The following is a 10260-nucleotide window of genomic DNA, read 5'->3' as shown; positions in this document are numbered from 1 at the left end:
CGGGAATTCCCTCGACTTCGTCGTATGGAATGCCAGGAATACGCGATGGGGATGGTCGAACGTTTATTAGGCATGACCAAAAGCCTGATCCTCCTGTGGTCCTGTGCGCGCAATCGCGAAAATTCCCCGCGCATATTTCTACTCGACGAGAAGGAGTAAAGGGGTTGGTGAAAGCTACGTTAGTGTCCCTCGTGATAGCGAAGGGTCTCATGAAAATTTCACTGATCGTTTTCATACTGGAGCGCGCGTTTTGCGGTCGACTGTGTTGCGACGAGAATCGCTCTGGTCTATCGATTTTACAATATTAATCGCTTCATTTCCGGACGATCACGATGATAATAGTCCCCTGTACGGAGAGACGAGGCCGAACATTGTTCCATCTTAAGTAGGGTAATTTGAGTCAGATTGATATTCCAGTCAAGCTAAGTAATTTGCCTTGTAATTCGCCAAATTCGATTACCAACAATCTTTAAGCGATCCATGTTTGGAAACAGATTGTGAACAGATTGGAAACAGAGTGGCGTGGCAAACAGTGAAATGCGCACATACAACGTGTACGAACATCGACTGTACTACTACCCAACAAACAGAAAAAGGTTTGTTCAATAAATAATACTCTCAGTTGCAGTTATCATGAAACAATAGCGGGTGTATGCTATTTCATTTTTGAACGTTATCTTCTTGTTCAATGGTGTCTCGTAACATACAACGAATTAGAGTATTATGCGCAAAGTTGAAGATAAAATTTTAAGATATCGGACTTTAGGTGTCTCGAATAATCCTACCTCGCTATATATATATACATATACATCGTACCGTATCGCGATTCCAAGAGAAATTAGTCCACACATACTTATTTATTTACCCGTTAGAATTCTTTATAGATACAGAGAGGACTTTTTTTAAAAACAGACTGCTTCGGGCTGTTTGCGTTGGACGAGTAAAAGTCTGGACGAGTTTCGTCGCGTACAGGTGCCACTATATCGGAGGCCCCTATCGCGATGATAATAAATTCGTGCAACCGTAAAGGACGTTCGTTTCCGATTGTTATCGGCGAAGCGGCGTGATTTATCGCTAATGGATTCAGTTTAACCGTGGCTCTTCATCCACCGGTTAACGAGTAAAAGCAGCAGGGTAATTAGGGGAACGTATCCGTCTTCTCGTACTGTTACAAGTTACAAGCGAGAAGCGTTTCGCGGCATCTTGTTAATAATACGCATCCAATTAGCGGCTTCGTAGCGTGAGGCTACGTCACCGGCTCTCATTTGTCAACCAGCGAGTCTCTACCAGCAGTGACGAAAGCCATATTGCACCTAAAACTTTCTCCGGTCGTCTTCGATTATATACAGGCGTCGTTGTAACACGCGAGGTAAGCCGATCAGAACAGGGATGAACATCGGGGGCTTCTTCATGTAGGTGAAACTTTAATGTAACGTCATCATCCCTTCGTGGGTTGGGAAAGAATCGTGATATCATTCGTTAAAAATACCGACGATGAAGCTTATCGTACCTGTCGTCAAGGTTTGCACGGGATCAAGACATGTAATGTGTACACACAGTGGCTCGCAAAAGTATTTGGACAGTTTTCATGAATATACTCTGTATATCATACAAGACACTTTAAAATTTCATTAGCACCGTAATGGGATATGATTGTCATGATTGCGCGTATTGGTAAAATTTGAACTGAATTAAAAAATGTATACGAAAGTTACAAGATACCTATCGTAAATGTAAATATCAAATAAATAACGAAGAAGTGAATAATTATGACATGAAATTGGTTGACGATACGTTGAATTTTAAAGTTGCTTTTCTATAAAAAAAAGCTTGTGATTCGTCGTATTCTTTTTCATCCGTGTTGTTCATACATTATTAACGAACGTGCATTAAATTAGTAAAATCAATTGTTGGAACGAGATTAGGAATGATGTTTCAGTGAAATTTATTTCAGTTAAATGATACGATAACACGAGCACGAAGCGAGTGGCGCGGGCTGCTAACGAGGATCTAATTGAGTCGAGTCGAGATAAATTTACAGGTTTGTCGTGTGTTAATTGAAAGTAATTATATTCGAAAGTTTATGTCAGACAAATGAATTTCTGATACTCGCAAAAGTTCACCGGGTGTAGCGTTCAACTTTCAACCCCCATTCGCTTATAGAGGGTAGTTTGCAGGTACGCGGTAGGACCTGGGAATGTGGGAAACTAGATTGTTTCTAAAAGCTGTTCCCAGTGGTTCACGTAGTAAGTTTACGGTTTGTTTTGAATCACGTGCTATCAATTTTATTCTTCTCTTATGCATTCAATTATAATAGAATGTGGATGTGTTAGGATATGCCGCGATATACGAGATGTTCATTTCGAATCACGTAATGTCAATTTTATTCTTCTATTGTACGTTCAATTACAATAGGAGATAAAGTTAGGATTCGGAGCAATATAACGTGGAATATTTCAAAAAGATTGGACAAAATTTTGGATATTCGATCTTTGTCCAAATGTCACAAACTGTTTGTCAAAACGTCATTTTATCGATGTTATCATGTAAACACGAATATCGGTGAAAGGTCAGGAATGGAAGGGAAGGTCAGAAGGAAAGGAAAGGAACAAAGAAAAAATGGAAAAAGAGCAAATACAAAGAGGGAAGTAAGATAAGAAGAAGAAAAAAGGAAAAGATAAAGGAAGAAGAGATATTCGCAATATTTTTCCAAACATTATTCCGCTGGAAACGTTTCCAAAAATGCCACCGAAAGAAGAGACACCCAATAACGAAGGAAGCAATAAACCATTCGCTGGTCACAGTTTGTTATCACAACGTCGCAGTTAATAAAATAGCAGTCTTTGCGTAAGCTCATGTGACGTTCGTGTTGATGTACACCGGAACATCAAAGCTCCAGTTTTCAAATAAGAAGCGATCGCCACCAGCAAAAGAAGGGGAGATTCTAGGGGGATCGACGACTCGTGAAACGTTTCCCTGGCCGAAAAGTGCAAACCAATAAATTATAGCGGAGACGGGCGTAAATACACACGAGGCTCGATTACCTTGAACTTAAAGGGACAGGGGAGAGAACGAAGGAGAAAGAGGATCGAAATGACAGACGTGCTCGAGCCAAGAGAAAGGTGACTGCTTTTAGCGGGGAAAATAAATAGGCGCCATGTTGTGCAAGGGAACGCATTTAAAAATAGTTCCGGGACGATTCTACGGACTCACTTTCGACGTACACTCTGAGACTCGATGGCTTATAGGTATGGTCGTTAGGTTCGAGGAAAAAGCTAATTAAAAAGCAGTAAAGGAAGTGACACACGTGCGCCACGGAAATCCTTTTTTCGACTGAAACTCTATTTTCAAAACGATCTCTGAGAATCGTGTTTTTGAAACGAATCTCGCGACCAATTGCAAGGATGAAGATATATAATGAAGTTGAATATTTTCAGATGGAAGAAGGTAGGCTTACTCGACGAGTCGAGTTAAGTAATTTGTCTTGTAATTCGCTAAATTCAGCATTATTTAAGTTACCTACATTTGCCGAAATTTGCGCCCATCTCAATTTTCTACGAAGTCTCTATATAACGAACTCCCTATATAACTTCTATGAACTCTCTATATAACTTCTATTCATCCAAAAGCAAAGAGTTTGCTCGATGTTCATGTTCTCGATTATAACTGGCATCAATAGATTACTTTATTTCTGGAAATTTCGTTGTACCGTGATATTCCTCGCAATTATCGAGTGAATTCTTGACGCGAGCCAATTAAGAATCGTTTCCGTGAGAAGGCTGGATACGACGATTAAACGGGACGACCTCGAAAACTATAAGATATTTTTGGAGCGGTCCTAAATTTTAAACCGGCCGCTCTTCGCGCGATTAACAACACGTTGCGAGCGATTTGTCGGCGTTCCAGCACGAAGAAACATCGCCACGGTCCCCGACGAAAACGAGCGTTACTATTTTTGTGCGTTCTTCCATGGGATACGAGATTCTCGAGGCGCGATTAACGCTTCTAGGGGAGAGACACTTCGGTCCATGATGTATTTAAAGGATCAATTTTATAACGGGGCATTATGCTGTACGTGTCACGTTTGAACAGTTGTTCTTTTAGCTCGGTGAAGAGTATACGTTTTCGTGCTGTTAAATCGTGGACGAAAGAATCTTGCGCGAGCAGGAACTATTCTCAGTTTCTTTTATTATATGGAAAGCAATAAAATTTTAGTTCAGATGAGATGTCAGTTGTGAGTAATAACTTGTATTATATACACAGGTTTAACATATAGTATGTATGTATGTACTGCGTATACATAATTATATGATTTATGTGGATAAGGTACTTCACATTTCAATGAAAACATACTTGAGATACATTTCATCTAATGAACAACATATCGTGGCGAAGTAATTCGTTCGCTTGCACAGAAATGCGAAAGAAGAATTTAAAAATAAGATTCGTGGAAGATTCTCAATAAACTCTCGAATCGTACAAAAAAACAGTAACAGCCACATGTTCATCAGTTTTCGCAGATCAAGCTGTTAAGCAACCGGGCAGCATCTCGATCGCACACGTGGATCAGGCTTTAAAGACGGTACGTAATAAGATCGAGGACCTTAAGACCTAAAGGTTAAGTCATGATTTTTATTTTCTCTTGGTTGGCCTCGAAATTACTTCCAATTCTCGTTTGTGTAGCGGGATATCGACACTGGCTAGCGGCTCTAAAATTTCGATTGCTTAAATTCAATGGGTGCAATGTATGAGAAAAGGGAGAAGCGGGAAAGAAAGAAAGAGACAAAGAGACAAAGAGAGAGAGAGAGAGAGAGAGAGAGAGAGAGAGAGAGAGAGAGATATGATCTAGAGGAGGAAGGATGGAAACGGTTGGGAGCGTTGAGTACTTAGTGGGGTGTAAGAAATTCAATTGCTCGGTATAATATCACGGCTGAAGAAGGCAGAGAAGCAATCAGAAAAAGCCGCGGGCGATGCGCTAAACGATCTGTGCAACGAGTTTATCCATCTGAACCGTTCGGCCTGTTTTGCTCGTCTTTCTCGCGTTCTTTGTGTCTGCTGCACGTGATATTTGTCGCCACGTATCCGAGCCTTGATATTACACTCTTATGATAGCTCACATCTCATCATTACACGCTTCAGTCGTCATGGACGTGAGCTTTACCAACATCGTTGGATCTTTTCTGAACACGTTACGGCTACGAATAATATATGAACCGAGTCGTTTCTTATCCGTTCGTCCATATCAAGAATTACTTTCCCTCAAGATGTTGATCGCTGTTATCATGTTCCAGGTGTACTTATAATCGCTTTCAAGCTAACGCGCGATTTTAATTTCGAGATGGTTGCCATGGAACGTTTTTATCACGGAGCTTCTCTCTTATATCGTTCTCGCGCCGAATGTGTATCCAATGTGTCAAATACGAACGAAAGTATTGAGCACAGATTACATTTTCCTGTAAAATTCTGTGTAATTCTGTAAAACATAGAATTCCTTTATCCAATTTCGTCATAAATTATAAGTTTTGAATAGCGAGATATAAAATTATTAGTCTAAAGTTATTCTAAGGTCGATACATTACGCTACAAAGAGGAAACGTAAAAGGGATGCAGGAATCGCGATAGAAACAGAAATTTTGCCTTTACACGAAGTTATTTAGAGGATAGGTTTTATGTAATGATTTTCAAGGCTTGAGATCGTTATAACAATTATTTCTTAGTGAAAGATTAAAAATTATATTTTACAAAAAGATTGAGCATAGAATCACGTTCTTCACAAATTTACGCAGGATTTGACAAAGAAAGGTGATCTGTGCAAATACTTTTGATACAAGTATACTTTCTCGTTTACGTGTATGTATACATTTGATTTCGAAGAAATATTTGTAACCGAATGGAAATATCAATGCACATTGCATTTCGAGTGATTTTAGCAGTGGAAAGCGATATCGAATGTTCAATCATGCAGGTATCCAAAGGGATTGCTAGCTATTTGGTATTTTTGTTAAAACATCGGTTCGTATCAATTACACGCGGCGGACATCGTGCGTAGATAAATTCACGAAGGGATGCCAGTTTTTAATACCAGTATTCCAGAGAAAGACCTCTATTCAGTCGGTACTTCAATTTCCATTTCTCCGTAAAATATTTCCTACCCTTTACAATTCCTCCTAAATTGGTGGCCCGAAAATTTCATAATATCACGTGTATCTCTGGATCTTTATTCGATTCTTTTTCTCGCTAACCAGTTTTCAAATATTCTGTACAACAAAGAGATGCTTGTATTTATAGGCTAATTTTAGAGCCATCTTTTTATATCTCGTTGTTTAATGATGTCTTAAATTTAAATACTCCAAAACTATCAAGAACCTGTTCCTATCCACTTCGTGAAGTTGAATATTTTTGAATAGTGAATTGACAAGTGATAAATCGTAGTTTGCACTTTTCCATTGTTACTCAATAAGGTCTACAATTATATATTGGTTGGGATAAGTTGCAGAACCAAACGTAGTGCTTGAACAAAAATACCCAAAAAATGTCCAATAGGAATTTTATAGAATTTCATTGCATTAGCAAACTCGTCACTCTTATGTAAAAGAATTTGTTAGCACTGCTAGCTCGTAAAATTTCAACTAATAACGTTGGTACAATTCTGCAAAAAAGCTACCCTGTTCTACCATTTACATTTTATCCCTGTTTTTAGTCCGTAGAAAAAGTGATAACACAGGAGAGCACGTGTTCGCGAAAGGTAGGCAGCCTATAATGAAATAAATATATTTTTAACGAGTCTGGTTTTTATTCTCCACGAACGAAAAGAATTTTTTGATCGAGTCACGTGAAAACAAGCGTTCGAGGTTAGAGGGAAGCCGAACAAAAGAAAAAGTCCGACAGAGCTCGAAAGACCTCGACCAGTTTTCAGTATCGCATTAGCTCGATCAGGAATGCCCGTATCTCCGTTCCATCGGCCTGCTGTCAGCGAGCTCTATCCCGATGAATGTTTAATGTGAATTTAAGACTCGTCTCTTTCCCCGGTTGCCCTCCTCCACGACCAGTCGTCAACAACGTTTCCCGCTCGTTGTCACGTTTTGGTGGTTTCAGTATAAATTCGCTCGTGGCCGTGGTCATAGTCACGCGAGCACAGTGCTGTAGACGAGGACAGTATAACCCCTTGGGAGGGAGGAGGGGGGGATAAATTTACATTCAACACGGGCGAATTATACGGCTACGAAAAGCACCGGTTAGCTCTTGCGATTCTTGCCAGATGGAAGATCGGCTGAGAAACGCGCGCTTTTCGCTGGAAAAGTCGTTTGCCTCGACTCTAAATTGTTTATCGAGTCACCTCTAATTTATCTATGATTGATTGCAGTGGATACTTTGTAGAATGGAATATTCGCAACAGGCCGTTAAGAAATTGTCTCGATCTCCGTGGATCGCGTTTGAAAACGCTTTGTTGCGACTTGCAACCTTGGGTTAATGGGATACTTAACCCTCGATTTGAGTGGGTTGTCATTCAATAATTGTACTTTGAATTTCCGCGAATCAATGAATCATGCGAATTTGGAGAGCCAATGCAATTTTTGTTGCTTCTATTGTTTACTTATTCTGGATGATTTATTTCTAGAGGTGACGTTTTTTTCTCCTTTTTTCTTTTTGTTATTAAAAGTGGACTTTCGAGAACAGGGAGGGGACATCTAATTTGGAATGGAAAATTGAGGATCTTTAAGAAAATGAAATTTTTGGTAGATGTATTTTGAATCTTCAACGGAGACAAACTTCTAATAGAATGGACACCTCAGAAATAAGAAACCTTTTGCTAGATATATTTTGAGTTCTTAAATTGAGATTATAAGATCTTTCGATCAATCTGATATAAATCAAAATTCAACTGGTATTTTTAAGTCACAGTCAGATTTGAGCTAAATTAGTTTGAAGCCTCTTAACCCTGCCGTATGCTTTGATAGTTCTGCTAATTTTATAAGTTTTATAAAAACTTTTTATCGTTAAAAATCCCTTAACTTAGAGGAAGATATAAACCATTATTAACGTACATCAGTTTTTATTTCAGCGCATTTGCAAATGTTTCTTTAAATATTACATATTCTCCAAACAAACATATATTTCACTGTCATTGTTATTTTCTGAATCACGTTATACGAAAGTAGTAGCGATCTTTTGTTCGCGTTCAGACTTACCGTAATACGAAACGTATTTCCCATGTTGTTGTATAATATAATACGAAGATGGAAAAATAAGTGGAAGGGGAGAATTGTCGATTCTCATCGCTCGATTCGCGGTAAACGCACAGTTGATGTAAACAAGGGCTGATAAATACGTCCTACGTAGCTATTTATGATGCTGTTGACGCCTAAACACATGAAATAATATCGCGTGGTGCCAGTCAGCGACTGCTCCCCGTATAAGAATTATCGTGGCGTTCGCAAATAGACGCGTGTTACGTATAGATGCCATGGCGGAACGAGTTAGAATAAATTCGCTCGTGCAAAGTGAATCAAAGGGAGTATGGATAATAAATGAAAAGATGGAAAGGACTCGTTTCACGGGTGAGTTATGCTTGGAGAATTTTAATTATCCGTACTTGTAGTGGTGGTACGTACATGATTCCGGGTAATGATAGGTAAACGCGGAATAAGAACTCGAATAACAATGAATTTTTCTACCCCGCCTTTCCACAAATATTCCTCTCTTTTTCGAAATTTCACCTTCCTTCTCCGCAATGATTACTCACTTTGTTTCTTTGCAATATAAAATTTCAGAGTGCCATCCGGACAAGATGAATTCGTTTCGGAGAGCACAGTGGACGCGTACAGAGCTTAGTACCGAGTTAGCGAAACGACGCAGGATTATAATGCGAATCTAATGCGAATGATTCCAAGATGTTCTCCTGGATGCACATGGAAGAAAGAGAAGAGACACGCAGGGAATGGCGGTTGGCGAAACATCCGAGTGTTTATCACGCGACTGAATGATTACAACGATGGGTGAGTATTATATGCATTTATTACGCGCACGGATGCGCATATACACGTGAAAAGGACAAGTTGCGCGCGTTACGCTATACGTAAAGACCGACATAAATTATCCGCGTAATGCGGACGAGGGAGCGTAATAATAACATTGTCGAGTAGCGAATGAGAATACACCACCAGGTTTCCCTTGGTATTCCCATTCCACACCGTGGCTCCCAGTTGTCTCAAGGGATTAACTCGCCTCGTGGAGCCCATGCTATACGTCTCGTGTTTCCGCTCCAGTGTCTCAAGAAGTCAACCTCGAAAGGTTCAGCCTAGATAGCTCGCGTTCGTGTTTTCTCGTACGTGTATCTCTCTATATTCGTGTAGTTGTGTGTCAGCACGTGTACACCCACACGCGATACACTTATGCGACCGCCGTCAGAACATATGAGCTTATGTTTCGCTCTTGGAACCGGTCGAACCTTTCCGAAATTCGCTCGATGTGTAACAAGGCCCGAACTAATGCCTCTCGGAAGGACCATGACTAATCGCTGTGTCATCAGATTTCACGAGCTTTCAATCCCTTTTTTAATTCGATGCATCTGATTTTTTCGATTGATAAGCGCCGCCATTCTGTCCCATAGCTTGTCATCGACGCATGCTATTCGTTTCCATCGGACGTCATACGTCAGCGTTCACTTTTTCCTTTTTCAGTGATTTTAATTAAAACCGTGAATCGGATCCGATGCATGAACCTCATCGGTGGTTCAAGGCTCAAGGAAAAGAAAAAAAACGCGATAGTGCGAATTGTTCACGCGATTATTTCGACCGATACCGATTCTCATTATATCATATTCTATTGTAAAATATCTACAACTTTGCTGATTCCGATATCATAGTGTTTAGAAGAGCGTACTTCCATATAACCTACTTGAAAAGAACAACGACCTATAACGAACAATCTAGTAATTAAAAGGACGTGATCTAGATGGAGAATTGCTTCTAAAATTTGCATACTAAATATTATGAAACGCGTCAAATGCATCAACTGCATTCTATCCTAAGTCTACCACTTTTGTCGTTTTTAAAATTTCCATAAACGCATAAGGGTCCGTAGTCTAGTAGTAGTTAATATTCCCTGAAATTTTGACTGTCCAGGTAATAAATGACACATTTGGCTAATAATGCCAGTGACCTCGTGATTCTACGATTTATGAAACTTGCTAGCCGAGTAAATCTGTCCCGTTATCTATATAACGTTTAATGAAAATAAATATGGCTCGTCTGTTTGCAT

At 39.6% G+C, this 10260-nt stretch overlaps 1 long non-coding RNA gene across 2 annotated transcripts in view; it reads left to right on the top strand.

Moving 5' to 3' along the window:
- The first annotated feature begins 8143 nt into the window (after positions 1 to 8143).
- The window catches only part of LOC139986997 (uncharacterized), a 139401-nt gene continuing 137284 nt past the window's right edge, over positions 8144 to 10260 (top strand). For both annotated transcript variants that reach the window (XR_011799767.1, XR_011799766.1), the window contains exons 1-2: positions 8144 to 8558; positions 8772 to 8996. This is a non-coding gene — a long non-coding RNA (uncharacterized lncRNA). The remainder of the gene's footprint in view (positions 8559 to 8771; positions 8997 to 10260) is intronic.

The sequence above is a fragment of the Bombus fervidus genome, chromosome 4 (assembly GCF_041682495.2).
Source record: "Bombus fervidus isolate BK054 chromosome 4, iyBomFerv1, whole genome shotgun sequence".
NCBI lineage: Eukaryota > Metazoa > Arthropoda > Insecta > Hymenoptera > Apidae > Bombus > Bombus fervidus.
The sequence above is the reverse complement of the archived record's forward strand: the minus strand, read 5'-3'. Positions and strand labels throughout refer to the sequence as shown.